Below are 27,833 nucleotides of genomic sequence, written 5' to 3'. Positions count from 1 at the left end.
TAGGAGCACAATTCATTAGTAATAGGTATGTCATTGAGATGACAGGTCAGAGTGCAGGCAGAGATAGAATACAAATTCATAGCCTTCTGTATCACCAGCTATGCAGGCTGGCAAGCCTGCTCGAAATTCCAAGCGGATGGCTGTTTGCGAAGTGAGTTGGTGCTTCGGCAGAGAAAATAATCACCTAATGTGGAGCTCGAACCCACGACCCTGAGATTAAGAGTCTCATGCTCTACCGACTGAGCTAGCCAGGTACCTCAATATTATTTTTGACTTGGTACGAATATCGTACAGCCCAGTTTCTGCAAAATATGGTGATCAGTGCGAGTGTTGTTGATGGATCCTGTGGTGCAATCTGTTAGCGTGTTGTACTTATACAGCAGTATACAGCAATTAGATGTGAAGGTTATGAGTTCAAGGCCCACCAAGAGCAAGTATTCTTCTTGAAGCCTCTGCCTGTCTATGTCTTGTCCGGAAAATGATAATTTATTCAATCCATTTAGGAGTACAATTCACCGGTAATAGGTATGTCATTGAGATGACAGGTCAGAGTGCAGGCAGAGATAGAATACAAATTCATAGCCTTCTGTATCACCAGCTATGCAGTGTGGCAAGCCTGCTCGAAATTCCAAGCGGATGGCTGTTTGCGAAGTGAGTTGGTGCTTCGGTAGAGAAAATAATCACCTAACGTGGGGCTCGAACCCACGACCCTGAGATTAAGAGTCTCATGCTCTACCGACTGAGCTAGCCAGGTACCTCAAAAGTAGTTTTGACTTGGTACGAATATCGTACAGCCCAGTTTCTGCAAAATATGGTGATCAGTGAGAGTGTTGTTGATGGATCCTGTGGTGCAATCTGTTAGCGTGTTGTACTTATACAGCAGTATACAGCAATTAGATGACAAGGTTATGAGTTCAAGCCCCACCAGGAGCAAATATTCTTCTTGAAGCCTCTGCCTGTCTATTTCTTGTCCGGAAAATGATAATTTATTCAAACCATTTAGGATTACAGTTCATTGGTAGTAGGTATGTCATTGAGATGACAGGTCAGAGTGCAGGCAGAGCTAGAATACAAATTCATAGCCTTCTATATCACCAGCAATGCAGTGTGGCAAGCCTGCTCGAAATTCCAAGCGGATGGCTGTTTGCGAAGTGAGTTGGTGCTTCGGCAGAGAAAATAATCACCTAACGTGGGGCTCAAACCCACAAACCTGAGATTAAGAGTCTCATGCTCTACCGACTGAGCTAGCCAGGTACCTCAATAGTATTTTTGACTTGGTACGAATATCGTACAGCCCAGTTTCTGCAAAATATGGTGATCAGTGAGAGTGTTGTTGATGGATCCTGTGGTGCAATCTGTTAGCGTGTTGTACTTATACAGCAGTATACAGCAATTAGATGATAAGGTTATGAGTTCAAGCCCCACCAGGAGCAAGTATTGTTCTTGAAGCCTCTGCCTGTCTATTTCTTGTCCGGAAAAGGATAATTTATTCAATCCATTTAGGAGTACAATTCATCGGTAATAGGTATGTCATTGAGATGACAGGTCAGAGTGCAGGCAGAGATAGAATACAAATTCATAGCCTTCTGTATCACCAGCTATGCAGTGTGGCAAGTTTGCTCGAAATTCCAAGCAGATGGTTGTTTGCGAAGTGAGTTGGTGCTTCGGCAGAGAAAATAATCACCTAACGTGGGGCTCGAACCCACGACCCTGAGATTAAGAGTCTCATGCTCTACCGACTGAGCTAGCCAGGTGCCTCAATAGTCATTTTGACTTGGTTCGAATATCGTACAGCCCAGTTTCTGCAAAATATGGTGATCAGTGAGAGTGTTGTTGATGGATCCTGTGGTGCAATCTGTTAGCGTGTTGTACTTATACAGCAGTATACAGCAATTAGATGCGAAGGTTATGAGTTCAAGCTCCACCAGGAGCAAGTATTGTTCTTGAAGCCTCTGCCTGTCTATTTCTTGTCCGGAAAATGATAATTTATTCAATCCATTTAGGAGTACAATTCACCGGTAATAGGTATGTCATTGAGATGACAGGTCAGAGTGCAGGCAGAGATAGAATACAAATTCATAGCCTTCTGTATCACCAGCTATGCAGTGTGGCAAGCTTGCTCGAAATTCCAAGCGGATGGTTGTTTGCGAAGTGAGTTGGTGTTTCGGCAGAGAAAATAATCACCTAACGTGGGGCTCGAACCCACGACCCTGAGATTAAGAGTCTCATGCTCTACCGACTGAGCTAGCCAGGTACCTCAATGGTGATTTTGAGTTGGTTCGAATATCGTACATCCCAGTTTCTGCAAAATATGGTCATCGGTGCGTGTTGTTGATGGAGCCTGTGGTGCAATCTGTTAGCGTGTTGTACTTATACAGCAGTATACAGCAATTAGATGCGAAGGTTATGAGTTCAAGGCCCACCAGGAAGTATTCTTCTTGAAGCCTCTGCCTGTCTATTTCTTGTCCGGAAAATGATAATTTATTCAATCCATTTAGGAGTACAATTCATTGGTAATAGGTATGTCATTGAGATGACAGGTCAGAGTGCAGGAAGAGATAGAATACAAATTCACAGCCTTCTGTATCACCAGCTATGCAAGCCTGCTCGAAATTCCAAGCTCCAGGCTGTTTGCGAAGTGAGTTAGTGCTTCGGCAGAGAAAATAATCACCTAACGTGGGGCTCGAACCCACGACCCTGAGATTAAGAGCCTCATGCTCTGCCGACTGAGCTAGCCAGGTACCTCAATAGTATTTTTGACTTGGTACGAATATCGTACAGCCCAGTTTCTGCAAAATATGGTGATCAGTGAGAGTGTTGTTGATGGATCCTGTGGTGCAATCTGTTAGCGTGTTGTACTTATACAGCAGTATACAGCAATTAGATGATAAGATTATGAGTTCAAGGCCCACCAGGAGCAAGTATTCTTCTTGAAGCCTCTGCCTGTCTATTTCTTGTCCGGAAATTTATAATTTATTCAATTCATTTAGGAGCACAATTCATTAGTAATAGGTATGTCATTGAGATGACAGGTCAGAGTGCAGGCAGAGATAGAATACAAATTCATAGCCTTCTGTATCACCAGCTATGCAGGCTGGCAAGCCTGCTCGAAATTCCAAGCGGATGGCTGTTTGCGAAGTGAGTTGGTGCTTCGGCAGAGAAAATAATCACCTAACGTGGGGCTCGAACCCACGACCCTGAGATTAAGAGTCTCATGCTCTACCGACTGAGCTAGCCAGGTACCTCAATAGTGTTTTTGACTTGGTACGAATATCGTACAGCCCAGTTTCTGCAAAATATGGTGATCAGTGAGAGTGTTGTTGATGGATCCTGTGGTGCAATCTGTTAGCGTGTTGTACTTCTACAGCAGTATACAGCAATTAGATGATAAGGTTATGAGTTCAAGCCCCACCAGGAGCAAGTATTGTTCTTGAAGCCTCTGCCTGTCTATTTCTTGTCCGGAAAATGATAATTTATTCAATCCATTTAGGAGTACAATTCATCGGTAATAGGTATGTCATTGAGATGACAGGTCAGAGTGCAGGCAGAGATAGAATACAAATTCATAGCCTTCTGTATCACCAGCTATGCAGTGTGGCAAGCCTGCTCGAAATTCCAAGCGGATGGCTGTTTGCGAAGTGAGTTGGTGCTTCGGCAGAGAAAATAATCACCTAACGTGGGGCTCAAACCCACGAACCTGAGATTAAGAGTCTCATGCTCTACCGACTGAGCTAGCCAGGTACCTCAACAGTATTTTTGACTTGGTACGAATATCGTACAGCCCAGTTTCTGCAAAATATGGTGATCAGTGAGAGTGTTGTTGATGGATCCTGTGGTGCAATCTGTTAGCGTGTTGTACTTATACAGCAGTATACAGCAATTAGATGCGAAGGTTATGAGTTCAAGGCCCACCAGGAGCAAGTATTCTTCTTGAAGCCTCTGCCTGTCTATTTCTTGTCCGGAAAATGATAATTTATTCAATCCATTTAGGAGTATAATTCATTGGTAATAGGTATGTCATTGAGATGACAGGTCAGAGTGCAGGAAGAGATAGAATACAAATTCACAGCCTTCTGTATCACCAGCTATGCAAGCCTGCTCGAAATTCCAAGCTCCAGGCTGTTTGCGAAGTGAGTTAGTGCTTCGGCAGAGAAAATAATCACCTAACGTGGGGCTCGAACCCACGACCCTGAGATTAAGAGTCTCATGCACTGCCGACTGAGCTAGCCAGGTACCTCAATAGTATTTTTGACTTGGTACGAATATCGTACAGCCCAGTTTCTGCAAAATATGGTGATCAGTGAGAGTGTTGTTGATGGATCCTGTGGTGCAATCTGTTAGCGTGTTGTACTTATACAGCAGTATACAGCAATTAGATGATAAGGTTATGAGTTCAAGGCCCACCAGGAACAAGTATTCTTCTTGAAGCCTCTGCCTGTCTATTTCTTGTCCGGAAAATTATAATTTATTCAATCCATTTAGGAGTACAATTCATTGGTAATAGGTATGTCATTGAGATGACAGGTCAGAGTGCAGTCAGAGATAGAATACAAATTCATAGCCTTCTGTATCACCAGCTATGCAGGCTGGCAAGCCTGCTCGAAATTCCAAGCGGATGGCTGTTTGCGAAGTGAGTTGGTGCTTCGGCAGAGAAAATAATTACCTAATGTGGAGCTCGAACCCACGACCCTGAGATTAAGAGTCTCATGCTCTACCGACTGAGCTAGACAGTTACCTCAATAGCATTTTTGACTTGGTACGAATATCGTACAGCCCAGTTTCTGCAAAATATGGTGATCAGTGAGAGTGTTGTTGATGGATCCTGTGGTGCAATCTGTTAGCGTGTTGTACTTATACAGCAGTATACAGCAATTATATCCTTCCTGTTTGGCCCTGTCCGGGGGTGTCCTCGGAGTGGGCCACAGTGTCTCCTGACCCCTCCTGTCTCAGCCTCCAGTATTTATGCTGCAGTAGTTTATGTGTCGGGGGGCTAGGGTCAGTTTGCTGGAGTACTTCTCCTGTCCTATTCGGTGTCCTGTGTGAATCTAAGTGTGCGTTCTCTAATTCTCTCCTTCTCTCTTTCTCTCTCTCGGAGGACCTGAGCCCTAGGACTATGCCCCAGGACTACCTGACATGATGACTCCTTGCTGTCCCCAGTCCACCTGGCTGTGCTGCTGCTCCAGTTTCAACTGACCTGAGCCCTAGGACCATGCCCCAGGAATACCTGACATGATGACTCCTTGCTGTCCCCAGTCCACCTGACTGTGCTGCTGCTCCAGTTTCAACTATTCTGCCTTATTATTATTCGACCATGCTGGTCATCTATGAACATTTGAACATCTTGACCATGTTTTGTTATAATCTCCACCCGGCACAGCCAGAAGAGGACTGGCCACCCCACATAGCCTGGTTCCTCTCTAGGTTTCTTCCTAGGTTTTGGCCTTTCTAGGGAGTTTTTCCTAGCCACCGTGCTTCTACACCTGCATTGCTTGCTGTTTGGGGTTTTAGGCTGGGTTTCTGTACAGCACTTTGAGATATCAGCTGATGTACGAAGGGCTATATAAATAAATTTGATTTGATTTGATTTGATTTGAATTATATGCGAAGGTTATGAGTTCAAGGCCCACCAGGAGCAAGTATTCTTCTTGAAGCCTCTGCCTGTCTATTTCTTGTCCGGAAAATGATAATTTATTCAATCCATTTAGGAGTACAATTCATTGGTAATAGGTATGTCATTGAGATGACAGGTCAGAGTGCAGGAAGAGATAGAATACAAATTCACAGCCTTCTGGATCACCAGCTATGCAAGCCTGCTCGTAATTCCAAGCTCCAGAATGTTTGCGAAGTGAGTTGGCTTCGGCAGAGAAAATAATCACCTAACGTGGAGCTCGAACCCACGACCCTGAGATTAAGAGTCTCATGCTCTGCCGACTGAGCTAGCCAGTTACCTCAATGGTGATTTTGAGTTGGTTCGAATATCGTACAGCCCAGTTTCTGCAAAATATGGTGATCAGTGAGAGTGTTGTTGATGGATCCTGTGGTGCAATCTGTTAGCGTGTTGTACTTATACAGCAGTATACAGCAATTAGATGATAAGGTTATGAGTTCAAGCTCCACCAGGAGCAAGTATTGTTCTTGAAGCCTCTGCCTGTCTATTTCTTGTCCGGAAAATGATAATTTATTCAATCCATTTAGGAGTACAATTCACCGGTAATAGGTATGTCATTGAGATGACAGGTCAGAGTGTAGGCAGAGATAGAATACAAATTCATAGTCTTCTGTATCACCAGCTATGCAGTGTGGCAAGCTTGCTCGAAATTCCAAGCGGATGGTTGTTTGCGAAGTGAGTTGGTGCTTCGGCAGAGAAAATAATCACCTAACGTGGGGCTCGAACCCACGACCCTGAGATTAAGAGTCTCATGCTCTACCGACTGAGCTAGCCAGGTACGTCAATAGTATTTTTGACTTGGTACGAATATCGTACAGCCCAGTTTCTGCAAAATATGGTGATCAGTGCGTGTTGTTGATGGATCCTGCGGTGCAATCTGTTAGCGTGTTGTACTTATACAGCAGTATACAGCAATTAGATGTGAAGGTTATGAGTTCAAGGCCCACCAGGAGCAAGTATGCTTCTTGAAGCCTCTGCCTGTCTATTTCTTGTCCGGAAAATGATAATTTATTCAATCCATTTAGGAGTACAATTCATCGGTAATAGGTATGTCATTGAGATGACAGGTCAGAGTGCAGGCAGAGATAGAATACAAATTCATAGCCTTCTGTATCACCAGCTATGCAGTGTGGCAAGCCTGCTCGAAATTCCAAGCGGATGGCTGTTTGCGAAGTGAGTTGGTGCTTCGGCAGAGAAAATAATCACCTAACGTGGGGCTCGAACCCACGACCCTGAGATTAAGAGTCTCATGCTCTACCGACTGAGCTAGCCAGGTAGCTCAGTAGTATTTTTGACTTGGTACGAATATCGTACAGCCCAGTTTCTGCAAAATATGGTGATCAGTGAGAGTGTTGTTGATGGATCCTGTGGTGCAATCTGTTAGCGTGTTGTACTTATACAGCAGTAGACAGCAATTAGATGACAAGGTTATGAGTTCAAGCCCCACCAGGAGCAAATATTCTTCTTGAAGCCTCTGCCTGTCTATTTCTTGTCCGGAAAATGATAATTTATTCAAACCATTTAGGATTACAGTTCATTGGTAGTAGGTATGTCATTGAGATGACAGGTCAGAGTGCAGGCAGAGCTAGAATACAAATTCATAGCCTTCTGTATCACCAGCTATGCAGTGTGGCAAGCCTGCTCGAAATTCCAAGCGGATGGCTGTTTGCGAAGTGAGTAGGTGCTTCGGCAGAGAAAATAATCACCTAACGTGGGGCTCAAACCCACGACCCTGAGATTAAGAGTCTCATGCTCTACCGACTGAGCTAGCCAGGTACCTCAATAGCATTTTTGACTTGGTACGAATATCGTACAGCCCAGTTTCTGCAAAATATGGTGATCAGTGAGAGTGTTGTTGATGGATCCTGTGGTGCAATCTGTTAGCGTGTTGTACTTATACAGCAGTATACAGCAATTAGATGCGAAGGTTATGAGTTCAAGCTCCACCAGGAGCAAGTATTGTTCTTGAAGCCTCTGCCTGTCTATTTCTTGTCCGGAAAATGATAATTTATTCAATCCATTTAGGAGTACAATTCACCGGTAATAGGTATGTCATTGAGATGACAGGTCAGAGTGCAGGCAGAGATAGAATACAAATTCATAGCCTTCTGTATCACCAGCTATGCAGTGTGGCAAGCTTGCTCGAAATTCCAAGCGGATGGTTGTTTGCGAAGTGAGTTGGTGTTTCGGCAGAGAAAATAATCACCTAACGTGGGGCTCGAACCCACGACCCTGAGATTAAGAGTCTCATGCTCTACCGACTGAGCTAGCCAGGTACCTCAATGGTGATTTTGAATTGGTTCGAATATCGTACATCCCAGTTTCTGCAAAATATGGTCATCGGTGCGTGTTGTTGATGGAGCCTGTGGTGCAATCTGTTAGCGTGTTGTACTTATACAGCAGTATACAGCAATTAGATGCGAAGGTTATGAGTTCAAGGCCCACCAGGAGCAAGTATTCTTCTTGAAGCCTCTGCCTGTCTATTTCTTGTCCGGAAAATGATAATTTATTCAATCCATTTAGGAGTACAATTCATTGGTAATAGGTATGTCATTGAGATGACAGGTCAGAGTGCAGGAAGAGATAGAATACAAATTCACAGCCTTCTGTATCACCAGCTATGCAAGCCTGCTCGAAATTCCAAGCTCCAGGCTGTTTGCGAAGTGAGTTAGTGCTTCGGCAGAGAAAATAATCACCTAACGTGGGGCTCGAACCCACGACCCTGAGATTAAGAGTCTCATGCGCTGCCGACTGAGCTAGCCAGGTACCTCAGTAGTATTTTTGACTTGGTACGAATATCGTACAGCCCAGTTTCTGCAAAATATGGTGATCAGTGAGAGTGTTGTTGATGGATCCTGTGGTGCAATCTGTTAGCGTGTTGTACTTATACAGCAGTATACAGCAATTAGATGATAAGGTTATGAGTTCAAGGCCCACCAGGAGCAAGTATTCTTCTTGAAGCCTCTGCCTGTCTATTTCTTGTCCGGAAATTTATAATTTATTCAATTCATTTAGGAGCACAATTCATTAATAATAGGTATGTCATTGAGATGACAGGTCAGAGTGCAGGCAGAGATAGAATACAAATTCATAGCCTTCTGTATCACCAGCTATGCAGGCTGGCAAGCCTGCTCGAAATTCCAAGCTCCAGGCTGTTTGCGAAGTGAGTTAGTGCTTCGGCAGAGAAAATAATCACCTAACGTGGGGCTCGAACCCACGACCCTGAGATTAAGAGTCTCATGCTCTGCCGACTGAGCTAGCCAGGTACCTCAATAGTATTTTTGACTTGGTACGAATATCGTACAGCCCAGTTTCTGCAAAATATGGTGATCAGTGAGAGTGTTGTTGATGGATCCTGTGGTGCAATCTGTTAGCGTGTTGTACTTATACAGCAGTATACAGCAATTAGATGATAAGGTTATGAGTTCAAGGCCCACCAGGAGCAAGTATTCTTCTTGAAGCCTCTGCCTGTCTATTTCTTGTCCGGAAATTTATAATTTATTCAATTCATTTAGGAGCACAATTCATTAGTAATAGGTATGTCATTGAGATGACAGGTCAGAGTGCAGGCAGAGATAGAATACAAATTCATAGCCTTCTGTATCACCAGCTATGCAGGCTGGCAAGCCTGCTCGAAATTCCAAGCGGATGGCTGTTTGCGAAGTGAGTTGGTGCTTAGGCAGAGAAAATAATCACCTAATGTGGAGCTCGAACCCACGACCCTGAGATTAAGAGTCTCATGCTCTACCGACTGAGCTAGCCAGGTACCTCAATAGTATTTTTGACTTGGTACGAATATCGTACAGCCCAGTTTCTGCAAAATATGGTGATCAGTGCGAGTGTTGTTGATGGATCCTGTGGTGCAATCTGTTAGCGTGTTGTACTTATACAGCAGTATACAGCAATTAGATGTGAAGGTTATGAGTTCAAGGCCCACCAGGAGCAAGTATTCTTCTTGAAGCCTCTGCCTGTCTATGTCTTGTCCGGAAAATGATAATTTATTCAATCCATTTAGGAGTACAATTCACCGGTAATAGGTATGTCATTGAGATGACAGGTCAGAGTGCAGGCAGAGATAGAATACAAATTCATAGCCTTCTGTATCACCAGCTATGCAGTGTGGCAAGCTTGCTCGAAATTCCAAGCGGATGGTTGTTTGCGAAGTGAGTTGGTGCTTCGGCAGAGAAAATAATCACCTAACGTGGGGCTCGAACCCACGACCCTGTGATTAAGAGTCTCATGCTCTACCGACTGAGCTAGCCAGGTACCGCAATAGTATTTTTGACTTGGTACGAATATCGTACAGCCCAGTTTCTGCAAAATATGGTGATCAGTGAGAGTGTTGTTGATGGATCCTGTGGTGCAATCTGTTAGCGTGTTGTACTTATACAGCAGTATACAGCAATTAGATGATAAGGTTATGAGTTCAAGCCCCACCAGGAGCAAGTATTGTTCTTGAAGCCTCTGCCTGTCTATTTCTTGTCCGGAAAATTATAATTTATTCAATCCATTTAGGAGTACAATTCATCGATAATAGGTATGTCATTGAGATGACAGGTCAGAGTGCAGGCAGAGATAGAATACAAATTCATAGCCTTCGGTATCACCAGCTATGCAGTGTGGAAAGCTTGCTCGAAATTCCAAGCGGATGGTTGTTTGCGAAGTGAGTTGGTGTTTCGGCAGAGAAAATAATCACCTAACGTGGGGCTCGAACCCACGACCCTAAAATTAAGAGTCTCATGCTCTACCGACTGAGCTAGCCAGGTACCTCAATGGTGATTTTGAGTTGGTTCGAATATCGTACATCCCAGTTTCTGCAAAATATGGTGATCAGTGCGTGTTGTTGATGGATCCTGTGGTGCAATCTGTTAGCGTGTTGTACTTATACAGCAGTATACAGCAATTAGATGACAAGGTTATGAGTTCAAGCCCCACCAGGAGCAAGTATTCTTCTTGAAGCCTCTGAATGTCTATTTCTTGCCCGGAAAATGATAATTTATTCAATCCATTTAGGAGTACAGTTCATTGGTAATAGGTATGTCATTGAGATGACAGGTCAGAGTGCACGCAGAGATAGAATACAAATTCATAGCCTTCTGTATCACTAGCTATGCAGGGTGGCAAGCCTGCTTGAAATTCCAAGCGGATGGCTGTTTGCAAAGTCAGTTGGTGCTTCGGCAGAGAAAATACGCACCTAACGTGGGGCTCGAACCCACGACCCTGAGATTAAGAGTCTCATGCTCTACCGACTGAGCTAGCCAAGTACCTCAATAGATGTTTTGACTTGGTACGAATATCGTACAGCCCAGTTTCTGCAAAATATGGTGATCAGTGAGAGTGTTGTTGATGGATCCTGTGGTGCAATCTGTTAGCGTGTTGTACTTATACAGCAGTATACAGCAATTAGATGACAAGGTTATGAGTTCAAGCCCCACCAGGTGCAAGTATTCTTCTTGAATCCTCTGCCTGTCTATTTCTTGCCTAGAAAAGGAGCATTTATTCAATCCATTTAGGAGTACAATTAATCGGTAATAGGTATGTCATTGAGATGACAGGTCAGAGTGCAGGCAGAGATAGAATACAAATTCGTAGCCTTCTGTATCACCACCTATCCAGGGTGGCAAGCCTGCTCGAAATTCCAAGCGGATGGTTGTTTGCAAAGTGAGTTGGTGCTTCTGCAGAGAAATGAATCACCTAACGTGGGGCTCGAACCCACGACCCTGAGATTAAGAGTCTCATGCTCTACCGACTGAGCTAGCCAGGTACCTCAATGGTGATTTTGACTTGGTTTGAATATCGTACATCCCAGTTTCTGCAAAATAGGGTGATCAGTGAGTGTTGTTGATGGATCCTGTGGTGCAATCTGTTAGCGTGTTGTACTTTTACAGCAGTATACAGCAATTAGATGACAAGGTTATGAGTTCAAGCCCCACCAGGAGCAAGTATTCTTCTTGAAGCCTCTGCCTGTCTATTTCTTGTCCGGAAAATGATCATTTATTCAAGCCATTTAGGAGTACAATTCATCGGTAATAGGTATGTCATTCAGAGTGCAGGCAGAGATAGAATACAAATTCATAGCCTTCTGTATCACCAGATATGCAGGGTGGCAAGCCTGCTCGAATTTCCAAGCGGATGGTTGTTTGCGAAGTGAGTTGGTGCTTCGGCTGAGAAAATAATCACCTAACGTGGGGCTCGAACCCACGACCCTGAGATTAAGAGTCTCATGCTCTACCGACTGAGCTAGCCAGGTACCTCAATGGTGATTTTGACTTGGTTTGAATATCGTACAGCCCAGTTTCTGCAAAATATGGTGATCAGTGAGAGTGTTGTTGATGGATCCTGTGGTGCAATCTGTTAGCGTGATGATAAGGTTATGAGTTCAAGCCCCACCAGGAGCAAGTATTGTTCTTGAAGCCTCTGCCTGTCTATTTCTTGTCCGGAAAATGATATTTTTTCAATTCAGGCAGAGATAGAATACAAATTCATAGCCTTCTGTATCACCAGCTATGCAGGCTGGCAAGCCTGCTCGCAATTCCAAGTGGATGGCTGTGTGCGAAGTGAGTTGGTGCTTCGGCAGAGAAAATAGTCACCTAACGTGGGGCTCGAACCCACGACCCTGAGATTAAGAGTCAAATCAAATCAAATCAAATCAAATCAAATTTTATTTGTCACATACACATGGTTAGCAGATGTTAATGCGAGTGTAGCGAAATGCTTGTGCTTCTAGTTCCGACAATGCAGTAATAACAAGTAATCTAACTAACAATTCCAAAACTACTGTCTTGTACACAGTGTAAGGGGATAAAGAATATGTACATAAGGATATATGAATGAGTGATGGTACAGAGCAGCATAGGCAAGATACAGTAGATGGTATCGGGTACAGTATGTACAAATGAGATGAGTATGTAAACAAAGTGGCATAGTATAGTATAAAGTGGCTAGTGATACATGTATTACATAAGGATACCGTCGATGATATAGAGTACAGTATATACGTATGCGTATGAGATGAATAATGTAGGGTAAGTAACATTTATATAAGGTAGCATTGTTTAAAGTGGCTAGTGATATATTTACATCATTTCCCATCAATTCCCATTATTAAAGTGGCTGGAGTTGAGTCAGTGTCAGTGTGTTGGCAGCAGCCACTCAGTGTTAGTGGTGGCTGTTTAACAGTCTGATGGCCTTGAGATAGAAGCTGTTTTTCAGTCTCTCGGTCCCAGCTTTGATGCACCTGTACTGACCTCGCCTTCTGGATGATAGCGGGGTGAACAGGCAGTGGCTCGGGTGGTTGATGTCCTTGATGATCTTTATGGCCTTCCTGTGACATCGGGTGGTGTAGGTGTCCTGGAGGGCAGGTAGTTTGCCCCCGGTGATGCGTTGTGCAGACCTCACTACCCTCTGGAGAGCCTTACGGTTGAGGGCGGTGCAGTTGCCATACCAGGCGGTGATACAGCCCGCCAGGATGCTCTCGATTGTGCATCTGTAGAAGTTTGTGAGTGCTTTTGGTGACAAGCCGAATTTCTTCAGCCTCCTGAGGTTGAAGAGGCGCTGCTGCGCCTTCTTCACGATGCTGTCTGTGTGAGTGGACCAATTCAGTTTGTCTGTGATGTGTATGCCGAGGAACTTAAAACTTGCTACCCTCTCCACTACTGTTCCATCGATGTGGATAGGGGGGTGTTCCCTCTGCTGTTTCCTGAAGTCCACAATCATCTCCTTAGTTTTGTTGACGTTGAGTGTGAGGTTGTTTTCCTGACACCACACTCCGAGGGCCCTCACCTCCTCCCTGTAGGCCGTCTCATCGTTGTTGGTAATCAAGCCTACCACTGTTGTGTCGTCCGCAAACTTGATGATTGAGTTGGAGGCGTGCGTGGCCACGCAGTCGTGGGTGAACAGGGAGTACAGGAGAGGGCTCAGAACGCAACCTTGTGGGGCCCCAGTGTTGAGGATCAGCGGGGAGGAGATGTTGTTGCCTACCCTCACCACCTGGGGGCGGCCCGTCAGGAAGTCCAGTACCCAGTTGCACAGGGCGGGGTCGAGACCCAGGGTCTCGAGCTTGATGACGAGCTTGGAGGGTACTATGGTGTTGAATGCCGAGCTGTAGTCGATGAACAGCATTCTCACATAGGTATTCCTCTTGTCATGATGGGTTAGGGCAGTGTGCAGTGTGGTTGAGATTGCATCGTCTGTGGACCTATTTGGGCGGTAAGCAAATTGGAGTGGGTCTAGGGTGTCAGGTAGGGTGGAGGTGATATGGTCCTTGACTAGTCTCTCAAAGCACTTCATGATGACGGATGTGAGTGCTACGGGGCGGTAGTCATTTAGCTCAGTTACCTTAGCTTTCTTGGGAACAGGAACAATGGTGGCCCTCTTGAAGCATGTGGGAACAGCAGACTGGTATAGGGATTGATTGAATATGTCCGTAAACACACCGGCCAGCTGGTCTGCGCATGCTCTGAGGGCGCGGCTGGGGATGCCATCTGGGCCTGCAGCCTTGCGAGGGTTAACACGTTTAAATGTCTTACTCACCTCGGCTGCAGTGAAGGAGAGACCGCATGTTTTCGTTGCAGGCCGTGTCAGTGGCACTGTATTGTCCTCAAAGCGGGCAAAAAAGTTATTTAGTCTGCCTGGGAGCAAGACATCCTGGTCCGTGACTGGGCTGGGTTTCTTCCTGTAGTCCGTGATTGACTGTAGACCCTGCCACATGCCTCTTGTGTCTGAGCCGTTGAATTGAGATTCTACTTTGTCTCTGTACTGGCGCTTAGCTTGTTTGATAGCCTTGCGGAGGGAATAACTGCACTGTTTGTATTCGGTCATGTTACCAGACACCTTGCCCTGATTAAAAGCAGTGGTTCGCGCTTTCAGTTTCACACGAATGCTGCCATCAATCCACGGTTTCTGGTTAGGGAATGTTTTAATCGTTGCTATGGGAACGACATCTTCAACGCACGTTCTAATGAACTCGCACACCGAATCAGCGTATTCGTCAATGTTGTTATCTGACGCAATACGAAACATCTCCCAGTCCACGTGATGGAAGCAGTCTTGGAGTGTGGAGTCAGCTTGGTCGGACCAGCGTTGGACAGACCTCAGCGTGGGAGCCTCTTGTTTTAGTTTCTGTCTGTAGGCAGGGATCAACAAAATGGAGTCGTGGTCAGCTTTTCCGAAAGGGGGGCGGGGCAGGGCCTTATATGCGTCGCGGAAGTTAGAGTAACAATGGTCCAAGGTCTTTCCTCCCCTGGTTGCGCAATCGATATGCTGATAAAATTTGGGGAGTCTTGTTTTCAGATTAGCCTTGTTAAAATCCCCAGCTACAATGAATGCAGCCTCCGGATAAATTGTTTCCAGTTTGCAGAGAGTTAAATAAAGTTCGTTCAGAGCCATCGATGTGTCTGCTTGGGGGGGGATATATACGGCTGTGATTATAATCGAAGAGAATTCTCTTGGTAGATAATGCGGTCTACATTTGATTGTGAGGAATTCTAAATCAGGTGAACAGAAGGATTTGAGTTCCTGTATGTTTCTTTCATCGCACCATGTCACGTTAGTCATAAGGCATACGCCCCCGCCCCTCTTTTTACCAGAAAGATGTTTTTTCCTGTCTGCGCGATGCGTGGAGAAACCTGTTGGCTGCACCGCTTCGGATTGCGTCTCTCCAGTAAGCCACGTTTCCGTGAAGCAAAGAACGTTACAGTCTCTGATGTCCCTCTGGAATGCTACCCTTGCTCGGATTTCATCAACCTTGTTGTCAAGAGACTGGACATTGGCAAGAAGAATGCTAGGGAGTGGTGTGTGCTGTGCCCGTCTCCGGAGTCTGACCAGAAGACCGCCTCGTTTCCCTCTCTTTCGGAGTCGTTTTTTTGGGTCGCTGCATAGGATCCACTCCGTTGTCCTGTTTGTAAGGCAGAACACAGGATCCGCGTCGCGAAAAACATATTCTTGGTCGTACTGATGGTGAGTTGATGCTGATCTTATATTCAGTAGTTCTTCTCGACTGTATGTAATGAAACCTAAGATGACCTGGGGTACTAATGTAAGAAATAACACGTAAAAAAACAAAAAACTGCATAGTTTCCTAGGAACGCGAAGCGAGGCGGCCATCTCTGTCGGCGCCGGAAGTACATGCTCTACCGACTGAGCTAGCCAGGTACCGCAATGGTGATTTTGAGTTGGTTCGAATATCGTACATCCCAGTTTCTGCAAAATATGGTGATCAGTGATTGTTGTTGATGGATCCTGTGGTGCAATCTGTTAGCGTGTTGTACTTATACAGCAGTATACAGCAATTAGATGCGAAGGTTATGAGTTCAAGGCCCACCAGGAGCAAGTATTGTTCTTAAAGCCTCTGCCTGTCTATTTCTTGTCCGGAAAATGATAATTTATTCAATCCATTTAGGAGTACAATTCATCGATAATAGGTATGTCATTGAGATGACAGGTCAGAGTGCAGGCAGAGATAGAATACAAATTCATAGCCTTCTGTATCACCAGCTATGCAGTGTGGCAAGCTTGCTCGAAATTCCAAGCGGATGGTTGTTTGCGCAGTGAGTTGGTGCTTCGGCAGAGAAAATAATCACCTAACACGGGGCTCGAACCCACGACCCTGAGATTAAGAGTCTCATGCTCTACCGACTGAGCTAGCCAGGTACCTCAATAGTATTTTTGACTTGGTACGAATATCGTACAGCCCAGTTTCTGCAAAATATGGTGATCAGTGAGAGTGTTGTTGATGGATCCTGTGGTGCAATCTGTTAGCGTGTTGTACTTATACAGCAGTATACACTAATTAGATGATAAGGTTATGAGTTCAAGCCCCACCAGGAGCAAGTATTGTTCTTGAAGCCTCTGCCTGTCTATTTCTTGTCCGGAAAATGATAATTTATTCAATCCATTTAGGAGTACAATTCATCGGTAATAGGTATGTCATCGAGATGACAGGTCAGAGTGCAGGCAGAGATAGAAGACAAATTCATAGCCTTCTGTATCACCAGCTATGCAGGCTGGCAAGCCTGCTCGAAATTCCAAGCGGATGGCTGTTTGCGAAGTGAGTTGGTGCTTCGGCAGAGAAAATAATCACCTAACGTGGAGCTCGAACCCACGACCCTGAGATTAAGAGTCTCATGCTCTACCGACTGAGCTAGCCAGGTACCTCAATGGTGAGTTTGAGTTGGTTCGAATATCTTACATCCCAGTTTCTGCAAAATATGGTGATCAGTGCGTGTTGTTGATGGATCCTGTGGTGCAATCTGTTAGCGTGTTGTACTTATACAGGAGTATACAGCAATTAGATGCGAAGGTTATGAGTTCAAGGCCCACCAGGATCAAGTTTTCTTCTTGAAGCCTCTGCCTGTCTATTTCTTGTCCGGAAAATTATAATTTATTCAATCCATTTAGATGTACAATTCATTGGTAATAGGTATGTCATTGAGATGACAGGTCAGAGTGCAGGCAGAGATAGAATACAAATTCATAGCCTTCTGTATCACCAGCTATGCAGGCTGGCAAGCCTGCTCGAAATTCCAAGCGGATGGTTGTTTGCGAAGTGAGTTGGTGCTTCGGCAGAGAAAATAATCAACTAACGTGGGCTCGAAACCACGACCCTGAGATTAAGAGTCTCATGCTCTACCGACTGAGCTAGCCAGGTACCTCAATGGTGATTTTGAGTTGGTTTGAATATCGTACAGCCCAGTTTCTGCAAAATATGGTGATCAGTGAGAGTGTTGTTGATGGATCCTGTGGTGCAATCTGTTAGCGTGTTGTACTTATACAGCAGTATACATCAATTAGATGCGAAGGTTATGAGTTCAAGGCCCACCAGGATCAAGTTTTCTTCTTGAAGCCTCTGCCTGTCTATTTCTTGTCCGGAAAATTATAATTTATTCAATCCATTTAGATGTACAATTCATTGGTAATAGGTATGTCATTGAGATGACAGGTCAGAGTGCAGGCAGAGATAGAATACAAATTCATAGCCTTCTGTATCACCAGCTATGCAGGCTGGCAAGCCTGCTCGAAATTCCAAGCGGATGGTTGTTTGCGAAGTGAGTTGGTGCTTCGGCAGAGAAAATAATCAACTAACGTGGGCTCGAAACCACGACCCTGAGATTAAGAGTCTCATGCTCTACCGACTGAGCTAGCCAGGTACCTCAATGGTGATTTTGAGTTGGTTTGAATATCGTACAGCCCAGTTTCTGCAAAATATGGTGATCAGTGAGAGTGTTGTTGATGGATCCTGTGGTGCAATCTGTTAGCGTGTTTTACTTATACAGCAGTATACATCAATTAGATGCGAAGGTTATGAGTTCAAGGCCCACCAGGATCAAGTTTTCTTCTTGAAGCCTCTGCCTGTCTATTTCTTGTCCGGAAAATTATAATTTATTCAATCCATTTAGATGTACAATTCATTGGTAATAGGTATGTCATTGAGATGACAGGTCAGAGTGCAGGCAGAGATAGAATACAAATTCATAGCCTTCTGTATCACCAGCTATGCAGGCTGGCAAGCCTGCTCGAAATTCCAAGCGGATGGTTGTTTGCGAAGTGAGTTGGTGCTTCGGCAGAGAAAATAATCAACTAACGTGGGCTCGAAACCACGACCCTGAGATTAAGAGTCTCATGCTCTACCGACTGAGCTAGCCAGGTACCTCAATGGTGATTTTGAGTTGGTTTGAATATCGTACAGCCCAGTTTCTGCAAAATATGGTGATCAGTGCGTGTTGTTGATGGATCCTGTGGTGCAATCTGTTAGCGTGTTGTACTTATACAGCAGTATACAGCAATTAGATGATAAGGTTATGAGTTCAAGCCCCACCAGGAGCAAGAATTGTTCTTGAAGCCTCTGCTTGTCTATTTCTTTCCCGGAAAATGATAATTTATTCAATCCATTTAGGAGTACAATTCATCGGTAATAGGTATGTCATCGAGATGACAGGTCAGAGTGCTGGCAGAGATAGAATACAAATTCATAGCCTTCTGTATCACCAGCTATGCAGGCTGGCAAGCCTGCTCGAAATTCCAAGCGGATGGCTGTTTGCGAAGTGAGTTGGTGCTTCGGCAGAGAAAATAATCACCTAACGTGGGGCTCGAACCCACGACCCTGAGATTAAGAGTCTCATGCTCTACCGACTGAGCTAGCCAGGTACCTCAATAGTATTTTTGACTTGGTACGAATATCTTACAGCCCAGTTTCTGCAAAATATGGTGATCAGTGAGAGTGTTGTTGATGGATCCTGTGGTGCAATCTGTTAGCGTGTTGTACTTATACAGCAGTATACAGCAATTAGATGATAAGGTTATGAGTTCAAGCCCCACCAGGAGCAAGTATTGTTCTTGATGTCTCTGCTAGTCTATTTCTTGTCCGGAAAATGATAATTTATTCAATCCATTTAGGAGTACAATTCATTGGTAATAGGTATGTCATTGAGATGACAGGTCAGAGTGCAGGAAGAGATAGAATACAAATTCACAGCCTTCTGTATCACCAGCTATGCAAGCCTGCTCGAAATTCCAAGCTCCAGGCTGTTTGTGAAGTGAGTTGGTGCTTCGGCAGAGAAAATAATCACCTAACGTGGAGCTCGAACCCACGACCCTGAGATTAAGAGTCTCATGCTCTACCGACTGAGCTAGCCAGGTACCTCAATGGTGATTTTGAGTTGGTTCGAATATCGTACATCCCAGTTTCTGCAAAATATGGTGATCAGTGCGTGTTGTTGATGGATCCTGTGGTGCAATCTGTTAGCGTGTTGTACTTATACAGCAGTATACAGCAATTAGATGCGAAGGTTATGAGTTCAAGGCCCACCAGGAGCAAGTATTCTTCTTGAAGCCTCTGCCTGTCTATTTCTTGTCCGGAAAATGATAATTTATTCAATCCATTTAGGAGTACAATTCATTGGTAATAGGTATGTCATTGAGATGACAGGTCAGAGTGCAGGCAGAGATAGAATACAAATTCATAGCCTTCTGTAACCAGCTACAAATTCATAGCCTTCTGTAATCACCTACCAGCTATGCAGTGTGGCAAGCCTTGCTCGAAATTCCAAGCGGATGGTTGTTTGCGAAGTGAGTTGGTGCTTCGGCAGAGAAAATAATCACCTAACGTGGGGCTCGAACCCACGACCCTGAGATTAAGAGTCTCATGCTCTACCGACTGAGCTAGCCAGGTACCTCAATGGTGAGTTTGAGTTGGTTCGAATATCTTACATCCCAGTTTCTGCAAAATATGGTGATCAGTGCGTGTTGTTGATGGATCCTGTGGTGCAATCTGTTAGCGTGTTGTACTCATACAGGAGTATTCAGCAATTAGATGCGAAGGTTATGAGTTCAAGGTCCACCAGGAGCAAGTATTCTCTTTGAAGCCTCTGCCTGTCTATTTCTTGTCCGGAAAATGATAATTTTTTAATCAATTTAGGAGTACAATTCACCGGTAATAGGCATGTCATTGAGATGACAGGTCAGAGTGCAGGCAGAGATAGAATACAAATTCATAGCCTTCTGTATCACCAGCTATGCAGTGTGGCAAGCTTGCTCGAAATTCCAAGCGGATGGTTGTTTGCGCAGTGAGTTGGTGCTTCGGCAGAGAAAATATTCACCTAACATGGGGCTCGAACCCACGACCCTGAGATTAAGAGTCTCATGCTCTACCGACTGAGCTAGCCAGGTACCTCAACAGTATTTTTGACTTGGTACGAATATCGTACAGCCCAGTTTCTGCAAAATATGGTGATCAGTGAGAGTGTTGTTGATGGATCCTGTGGTGCAATCTGTTAGCGTGTTGTACTTATACAGCAGTATACAGCAATTAGATGCGAAGGTTATGAGTTCAAGCCCCACCAGGAGCAAGTATTGTTCTTGAAGCCTCTGCCTGTCTATTTCTTGTCCGGAAAATTATAATTTATTCAATCCATTTAGGAGTACAATTCACCAGTAATAGGTATGTCATTGAGATGACAGGTCAGAGTGCTGGCAGAGATAGAATACAAATTCATAGCCTTCGGTATCACCAGCTATGCAGTGTGGAAAGCTTGCTCGAAATTCCAAGCGGATGGTTGTTTGCGAAGTGAGTTGGTGTTTCGGCAGAGAAAATAATCACCTAACGTGGGGCTCGAACCCACGACCCTAAAATTAAGAGTCTCATGCTCTACCGACTGAGCTAGCCAGGTACCTCAATGGTGATTTTGAGTTGGTTCGAATATCGTACATCCCAGTTTCTGCAAAATATGGTGATCAGTGCGTGTTGTTGATGGATCCTGTGGTGCAATCTGTTAGCGTGTTGTACTTATACAGCAGTATACAGCAATTATATCTTCCTGTTTGGCCCTGTCCGGGGGTGTCCTCGGAGTGGGCCACAGTGTCTCCTGACCCCTCCTGTCTCAGCCTCCAGTATTTATGCTGCAGTAGTTTATGTGTCGGGGGGCTAGGGTCAGTTTGTTATATCTGGAGTACTTCTCCTGTCCTATTCGGTGTCCTGGTTGAATCTAAGTGTGCGTTCTCTAATTCTCTCCTTCTCTCTTTCTCTCTCTCGGAGGACCTGAGCCCTAGGACTATGCCCCAGGACTACCTGACATGATGACTCCTTGCTGTCCCCAGTCCACCTGGCTGTGCTGCTGCTCCAGTTTCAACTGACCTGAGCCCTAGGACCATGCCCCAGGACTACCTGACATGATGACTCCTTGCTGTCCCCAGTCCACCTGACTGTGCTGCTGCTCCAGTTTAAACTATTCTGCCTTATTATTATTCGACCATGCTGGTCATCTATGAACATTTGAACATCTTGACCATGTTTTGTTATAATCTCCACCCGGCACAGCCAGAAGAGGACTGGCCACCCCACATAGCCTGGTTCCTCTCTAGGTTTCTTCCTAGGTTTTGGCCTTTCTAGGGAGTTTTTCCTAGCCACCGTGCTTCTACACCTGCATTGCTTGATGTTTGGGGTTTTAGGCTGGGTTTTTGTACAGCACTTTGAGATATCAGCTGATGTACGAAGGGCTATATAAATAAATTTGATTTGATTTGATTTGATTTGAATTAGATGCGAAGGTTATGAGTTCAAGGCCCACCAGGAGCAAGTATTCTTCTTGAAGCCTCTGCCTGTCTATTTCTTGTCCGGAAAATGATAATTTATTCAATCCATTTAGGAGTACAATTCATTGGTAATAGGTATGTCATTGAGATGACAGGTCAGAGTGCAGGAAGAGATAGAATACAAATTCATAGCCTTCTGTATCACCAGCTATGCAGTGTGGCAAGCCTGCTCGAAATTCCAAGCGGATGGCTGTTTGCGAAGTGAGTTGGTGCTTCGGCAGAGAAAATAATCACCTAACGTGGGGCTCGAACCCACGACCCTGAGATTAAGAGTCTCATGCTCTACCGACTGAGCTAGCCAGGTACCTCAGTAGAGTTTTTGACTTGGTACGAATATCGTACAGCCCAGTTTCTGCAAAATATGGTGATCAGTGAGAGTGTTGTTGATGGATCCTGTGGTGCAATCTGTTAGCGTGTTGTACTTATACAGCAGTATACAGCAATTAGATGATAAGGTTATGAGTTCAAGCCCCACCAGGAGCAAGTATTGTTCTTGAAGCCTCTGCCTGTCTATTTCTTGTCCGGAAAATGATAATTTATTCAATCCATTTAGGAGTACAATTCATCGGTAATAGGTATGTCATCGAGATGACAGGTCAGAGTGCAGGCAGAGATAGAAGACAAATTCATAGCCTTCTGTATCACCAGCTATGCAGGCTGGCAAGCCTGCTCGAAATTCCAAGCGGATGGCTGTTTGCGAAGTGAGTTGGTGCTTCGGCAGAGAAAATAATCACCTAACGTGGAGCTCGAACCCACGACCCTGAGATTAAGAGTCTCATGCTCTACCGACTGAGCTAGCCAGGTACCTCAATGGTGAGTTTGAGTTGGTTCGAATATCTTACATCCCAGTTTCTGCAAAATATGGTGATCAGTGCGTGTTGTTGATGGATCCTGTGGTGCAATCTGTTAGCGTGTTGTACTTATACAGGAGTATACAGCAATTAGATGCGAAGGTTATGAGTTCAAGGCCCACCAGGATCAAGTTTTCTTCTTGAAGCCTCTGCCTGTCTATTTCTTGTCCGGAAAATTATAATTTATTCAATCCATTTAGATGTACAATTCATTGGTAATAGGTATGTCATTGAGATGACAGGTCAGAGTGCAGGCAGAGATAGAATACAAATTCATAGCCTTCTGTATCACCAGCTATGCAGGCTGGCAAGCCTGCTCGAAATTCCAAGCGGATGGTTGTTTGCGAAGTGAGTTGGTGCTTCGGCAGAGAAAATAATCAACTAACGTGGGCTCGAAACCACGACCCTGAGATTAAGAGTCTCATGCTCTACCGACTGAGCTAGCCAGGTACCTCAATGGTGATTTTGAGTTGGTTTGAATATCGTACAGCCCAGTTTCTGCAAAATATGGTGATCAGTGAGAGTGTTGTTGATGGATCCTGTGGTGCAATCTGTTAGCGTGTTGTACTTATACAGCAGTATACATCAATTAGATGCGAAGGTTATGAGTTCAAGGCCCACCAGGATCAAGTTTTCTTCTTGAAGCCTCTGCCTGTCTATTTCTTGTCCGGAAAATTATAATTTATTCAATCCATTTAGATGTACAATTCATTGGTAATAGGTATGTCATTGAGATGACAGGTCAGAGTGCAGGCAGAGATAGAATACAAATTCATAGCCTTCTGTATCACCAGCTATGCAGGCTGGCAAGCCTGCTCGAAATTCCAAGCGGATGGTTGTTTGCGAAGTGAGTTGGTGCTTCGGCAGAGAAAATAATCAACTAACGTGGGCTCGAAACCACGACCCTGAGATTAAGAGTCTCATGCTCTACCGACTGAGCTAGCCAGGTACCTTAATGGTGATTTTGAGTTGGTTTGAATATCGTACAGCCCAGTTTCTGCAATATATGGTGATCAGTGAGAGTGTTGTTGATGGATCCTGTGGTGCAATCTGTTAGCGTGTTGTACTTATACAGCAGTATACATCAATTAGATGCGAAGGTTATGAGTTCAAGGCCCACCAGGATCAAGTTTTCTTCTTGAAGCCTCTGCCTGTCTATTTCTTGTCCGGAAAATTATAATTTATTCAATCCATTTAGATGTACAATTCATTGGTAATAGGTATGTCATTGAGATGACAGGTCAGAGTGCAGGCAGAGATAGAATACAAATTCATAGCCTTCTGTATCACCAGCTATGCAGGCTGGCAAGCCTGCTCGAAATTCCAAGCGGATGGTTGTTTGCGAAGTGAGTTGGTGCTTCGGCAGAGAAAATAATCAACTAACGTGGGCTCGAAACCACGACCCTGAGATTAAGAGTCTCATGCTCTACCGACTGAGCTAGCCAGGTACCTCAATGGTGATTTTGAGTTGGTTTGAATATCGTACAGCCCAGTTTCTGCAAAATATGGTGATCAGTGCGTGTTGTTGATGGATCCTGTGGTGCAATCTGTTAGCGTGTTGTACTTATACAGCAGTATACAGCAATTAGATGATAAGGTTATGAGTTCAAGCCCCACCAGGAGCAAGAATTGTTCTTGAAGCCTCTGCTTGTCTATTTCTTTCCCGGAAAATGATAATTTATTCAATCCATTTAGGAGTACAATTCATCGGTAATAGGTATGTCATCGAGATGACAGGTCAGAGTGCTGGCAGAGATAGAATACAAATTCATAGCCTTCTGTATCACCAGCTATGCAGGCTGGCAAGCCTGCTCGAAATTCCAAGCGGATGGCTGTTTGCGAAGTGAGTTGGTGCTTCGGCAGAGAAAATAATCACCTAACGTGGGGCTCGAACCCACGACCCTGAGATTAAGAGTCTCATGCTCTACCGACTGAGCTAGCCAGGTACCTCAATGGTGAGTTTGAGTTGGTTCGAATATCTTACATCCCAGTTTCTGCAAAATATGGTGATCAGTGCGTGTTGTTGATGGATCCTGTGGTGCAATCTGTTAGCGTGTTGTACTTATACAGGAGTATACAGCAATTAGATGCGAAGGTTATGAGTTCAAGGCCCACCAGGATCAAGTTTTCTTCTTGAAGCCTCTGCCTGTCTATTTCTTGTCCGGAAAATTATAATTTATTCAATCCATTTAGATGTACAATTCATTGGTAATAGGTATGTCATTGAGATGACAGGTCAGAGTGCAGGCAGAGATAGAATACAAATTCATAGCCTTCTGTATCACCAGCTATGCAGGCTGGCAAGCCTGCTCGAAATTCCAAGCGGATGGTTGTTTGCGAAGTGAGTTGGTGCTTCGGCAGAGAAAATAATCAACTAACGTGGGCTCGAAACCACGACCCTGAGATTAAGAGTCTCATGCTCTACCGACTGAGCTAGCCAGGTACCTCAATGGTGATTTTGAGTTGGTTTGAATATCGTACAGCCCAGTTTCTGCAAAATATGGTGATCAGTGAGAGTGTTGTTGATGGATCCTGTGGTGCAATCTGTTAGCGTGTTGTACTTATACAGCAGTATACATCAATTAGATGCGAAGGTTATGAGTTCAAGGCCCACCAGGATCAAGTTTTCTTCTTGAAGCCTCTGCCTGTCTATTTCTTGTCCGGAAAATTATAATTTATTCAATCCATTTAGATGTACAATTCATTGGTAATAGGTATGTCATTGAGATGACAGGTCAGAGTGCAGGCAGAGATAGAATACAAATTCATAGCCTTCTGTATCACCAGCTATGCAGGCTGGCAAGCCTGCTCGAAATTCCAAGCGGATGGTTGTTTGCGAAGTGAGTTGGTGCTTCGGCAGAGAAAATAATCAACTAACGTGGGCTCGAAACCACGACCCTGAGATTAAGAGTCTCATGCTCTACCGACTGAGCTAGCCAGGTACCTCAATGGTGATTTTGAGTTGGTTTGAATATCGTACAGCCCAGTTTCTGCAAAATATGGTGATCAGTGAGAGTGTTGTTGATGGATCCTGTGGTGCAATCTGTTAGCGTGTTGTACTTATACAGCAGTATACATCAATTAGATGCGAAGGTTATGAGTTCAAGGCCCACCAGGATCAAGTTTTCTTCTTGAAGCCTCTGCCTGTCTATTTCTTGTCCGGAAAATTATAATTTATTCAATCCATTTAGATGTACAATTCATTGGTAATAGGTATGTCATTGAGATGACAGGTCAGAGTGCAGGCAGAGATAGAATACAAATTCATAGCCTTCTGTATCACCAGCTATGCAGGCTGGCAAGCCTGCTCGAAATTCCAAGCGGATGGTTGTTTGCGAAGTGAGTTGGTGCTTCGGCAGAGAAAATAATCAACTAACGTGGGCTCGAAACCACGACCCTGAGATTAAGAGTCTCATGCTCTACCGACTGAGCTAGCCAGGTACCTCAATGGTGATTTTGAGTTGGTTTGAATATCGTACAGCCCAGTTTCTGCAAAATATGGTGATCAGTGCGTGTTGTTGATGGATCCTGTGGTGCAATCTGTTAGCGTGTTGTACTTATACAGCAGTATACAGCAATTAGATGATAAGGTTATGAGTTCAAGCCCCACCAGGAGCAAGAATTGTTCTTGAAGCCTCTGCTTGTCTATTTCTTTCCCGGAAAATGATAATTTATTCAATCCATTTAGGAGTACAATTCATCGGTAATAGGTATGTCATCGAGATGACAGGTCAGAGTGCTGGCAGAGATAGAATACAAATTCATAGCCTTCTGTATCACCAGCTATGCAGGCTGGCAAGCCTGCTCGAAATTCCAAGCGGATGGCTGTTTGCGAAGTGAGTTGGTGCTTCGGCAGAGAAAATAATCACCTAACGTGGGGCTCGAACCCACGACCCTGAGATTAAGAGTCTCATGCTCTACCGACTGAGCTAGCCAGGTACCTCAATAGTATTTTTGACTTGGTACGAATATCTTACAGCCCAGTTTCTGCAAAATATGGTGATCAGTGAGAGTGTTGTTGATGGATCCTGTGGTGCAATCTGTTAGCGTGTTGTACTTATACAGCAGTATACAGCAATTAGATGCGAAGGTTATGAGTTCAAGGCCCACCAGGAGCAAGTATTCTTCTTGAAGCCTCTGCCTGTCTATTTCTTGTCCGGAAAATGATAATTTATTCAATCCATTTAGGAGTACAATTCATTGGTAATAGGTATGTCATTGAGATGACAGGTCAGAGTGCAGGCAGAGATAGAATACAAATTCATAGCCTTCTGTACCACCAGCTATGCAGTGTGGCAAGCTTGCTCGAAATTCCAAGCGGATGGTTGTTTGCGAAGTGAGTTGGTGCTTCGGCAGAGAAAATAATCACCTAACATGGGGCTCGAACCCACGACCCTGAGATTAAGAGTCTCATGCTCTACCGACTGAGCTAGCCAGGTACCTCAATGGTGAGTTTGAGTTGGTTCGAATATCTTACATCCCAGTTTCTGCAAAATATGGTGATCAGTGCGTGTTGTTGATGGATCCTGTGGTGCAATCTGTTAGCGTGTTGTACTCATACAGGAGTATTCAGCAATTAGATGCGAAGGTTATGAGTTCAAGGTCCACCAGGAGCAAGTATTCTCTTTGAAGCCTCTGCCTGTCTATTTCTTGTCCGGAAAATGATAATTTTTTAATCAATTTAGGAGTACAATTCACCGGTAATAGGCATGTCATTGAGATGACAGGTCAGAGTGCAGGCAGAGATAGAATACAAATTCATAGCCTTCTGTATCACCAGCTATGCAGTGTGGCAAGCTTGCTCGAAATTCCAAGCGGATGGTTGTTTGCGCAGTGAGTTGGTGCTTCGGCAGAGAAAATATTCACCTAACATGGGGCTCGAACCCACGACCCTGAGATTAAGAGTCTCATGCTCTACCGACTGAGCTAGCCAGGTACCTCAACAGTATTTTTGACTTGGTACGAATATCGTACAGCCCAGTTTCTGCAAAATATGGTGATCAGTGAGAGTGTTGTTGATGGATCCTGTGGTGCAATCTGTTAGCGTGTTGTACTTATACAGCAGTATACAGCAATTAGATGCGAAGGTTATGAGTTCAAGCCCCACCAGGAGCAAGTATTGTTCTTGAAGCCTCTGCCTGTCTATTTCTTGTCCGGAAAATTATAATTTATTCAATCCATTTAGGAGTACAATTCACCAGTAATAGGTATGTCATTGAGATGACAGG

At 44.5% G+C, this 27,833-nt stretch overlaps 14 non-coding genes across 14 annotated transcripts; all 14 read right to left on the bottom strand.

Annotated features, from left to right (window-relative positions):
- Window positions 1–681: 681 nt before the first annotated feature.
- trnak-cuu (transfer RNA lysine (anticodon CUU)) lies at window positions 682–754 on the bottom strand. Its single transcript has one exon. It is a non-coding gene; the product is annotated as a tRNA-Lys (tRNA).
- A 927-nt stretch (window positions 755–1,681) lies between these two features.
- trnak-cuu (transfer RNA lysine (anticodon CUU)) lies at window positions 1,682–1,754 on the bottom strand. Its single transcript has one exon. It is a non-coding gene; the product is annotated as a tRNA-Lys (tRNA).
- A 427-nt stretch (window positions 1,755–2,181) lies between these two features.
- trnak-cuu (transfer RNA lysine (anticodon CUU)) lies at window positions 2,182–2,254 on the bottom strand. Its single transcript has one exon. It is a non-coding gene; the product is annotated as a tRNA-Lys (tRNA).
- A 914-nt stretch (window positions 2,255–3,168) lies between these two features.
- On the bottom strand, window positions 3,169–3,241 carry trnak-cuu (transfer RNA lysine (anticodon CUU)). Its single transcript has one exon. It is a non-coding gene; the product is annotated as a tRNA-Lys (tRNA).
- A 3,132-nt stretch (window positions 3,242–6,373) lies between these two features.
- On the bottom strand, window positions 6,374–6,446 carry trnak-cuu (transfer RNA lysine (anticodon CUU)). Its single transcript has one exon. It is a non-coding gene; the product is annotated as a tRNA-Lys (tRNA).
- Window positions 6,447–6,871: 425 nt separating this feature from the next.
- On the bottom strand, window positions 6,872–6,944 carry trnak-cuu (transfer RNA lysine (anticodon CUU)). The gene has a single exon. It is a non-coding gene; the product is annotated as a tRNA-Lys (tRNA).
- Window positions 6,945–7,871: 927 nt separating this feature from the next.
- Window positions 7,872–7,944, bottom strand: trnak-cuu (transfer RNA lysine (anticodon CUU)). The gene has a single exon. It is a non-coding gene; the product is annotated as a tRNA-Lys (tRNA).
- A 3,415-nt stretch (window positions 7,945–11,359) lies between these two features.
- On the bottom strand, window positions 11,360–11,432 carry trnak-cuu (transfer RNA lysine (anticodon CUU)). The gene has a single exon. It is a non-coding gene; the product is annotated as a tRNA-Lys (tRNA).
- A 413-nt stretch (window positions 11,433–11,845) lies between these two features.
- Window positions 11,846–11,918, bottom strand: trnak-cuu (transfer RNA lysine (anticodon CUU)). Its single transcript has one exon. It is a non-coding gene; the product is annotated as a tRNA-Lys (tRNA).
- A 6,820-nt stretch (window positions 11,919–18,738) lies between these two features.
- Window positions 18,739–18,811, bottom strand: trnak-cuu (transfer RNA lysine (anticodon CUU)). The gene has a single exon. It is a non-coding gene; the product is annotated as a tRNA-Lys (tRNA).
- Window positions 18,812–19,762: 951 nt separating this feature from the next.
- Window positions 19,763–19,835, bottom strand: trnak-cuu (transfer RNA lysine (anticodon CUU)). The gene has a single exon. It is a non-coding gene; the product is annotated as a tRNA-Lys (tRNA).
- A 2,150-nt stretch (window positions 19,836–21,985) lies between these two features.
- On the bottom strand, window positions 21,986–22,058 carry trnak-cuu (transfer RNA lysine (anticodon CUU)). Its single transcript has one exon. It is a non-coding gene; the product is annotated as a tRNA-Lys (tRNA).
- A 2,420-nt stretch (window positions 22,059–24,478) lies between these two features.
- On the bottom strand, window positions 24,479–24,551 carry trnak-cuu (transfer RNA lysine (anticodon CUU)). Its single transcript has one exon. It is a non-coding gene; the product is annotated as a tRNA-Lys (tRNA).
- Window positions 24,552–26,471: 1,920 nt separating this feature from the next.
- Window positions 26,472–26,544, bottom strand: trnak-cuu (transfer RNA lysine (anticodon CUU)). Its single transcript has one exon. It is a non-coding gene; the product is annotated as a tRNA-Lys (tRNA).
- Between the last annotated feature and the right edge of the window lie 1,289 nt (window positions 26,545–27,833).

The sequence above is a fragment of the Oncorhynchus clarkii genome, unplaced genomic scaffold, assembly GCF_045791955.1.
Source record: "Oncorhynchus clarkii lewisi isolate Uvic-CL-2024 unplaced genomic scaffold, UVic_Ocla_1.0 unplaced_contig_4226_pilon_pilon, whole genome shotgun sequence".
Taxonomy (NCBI): domain Eukaryota; kingdom Metazoa; phylum Chordata; class Actinopteri; order Salmoniformes; family Salmonidae; genus Oncorhynchus; species Oncorhynchus clarkii.
The sequence above is the reverse complement of the archived record's forward strand: the minus strand, read 5'-3'. Positions and strand labels throughout refer to the sequence as shown.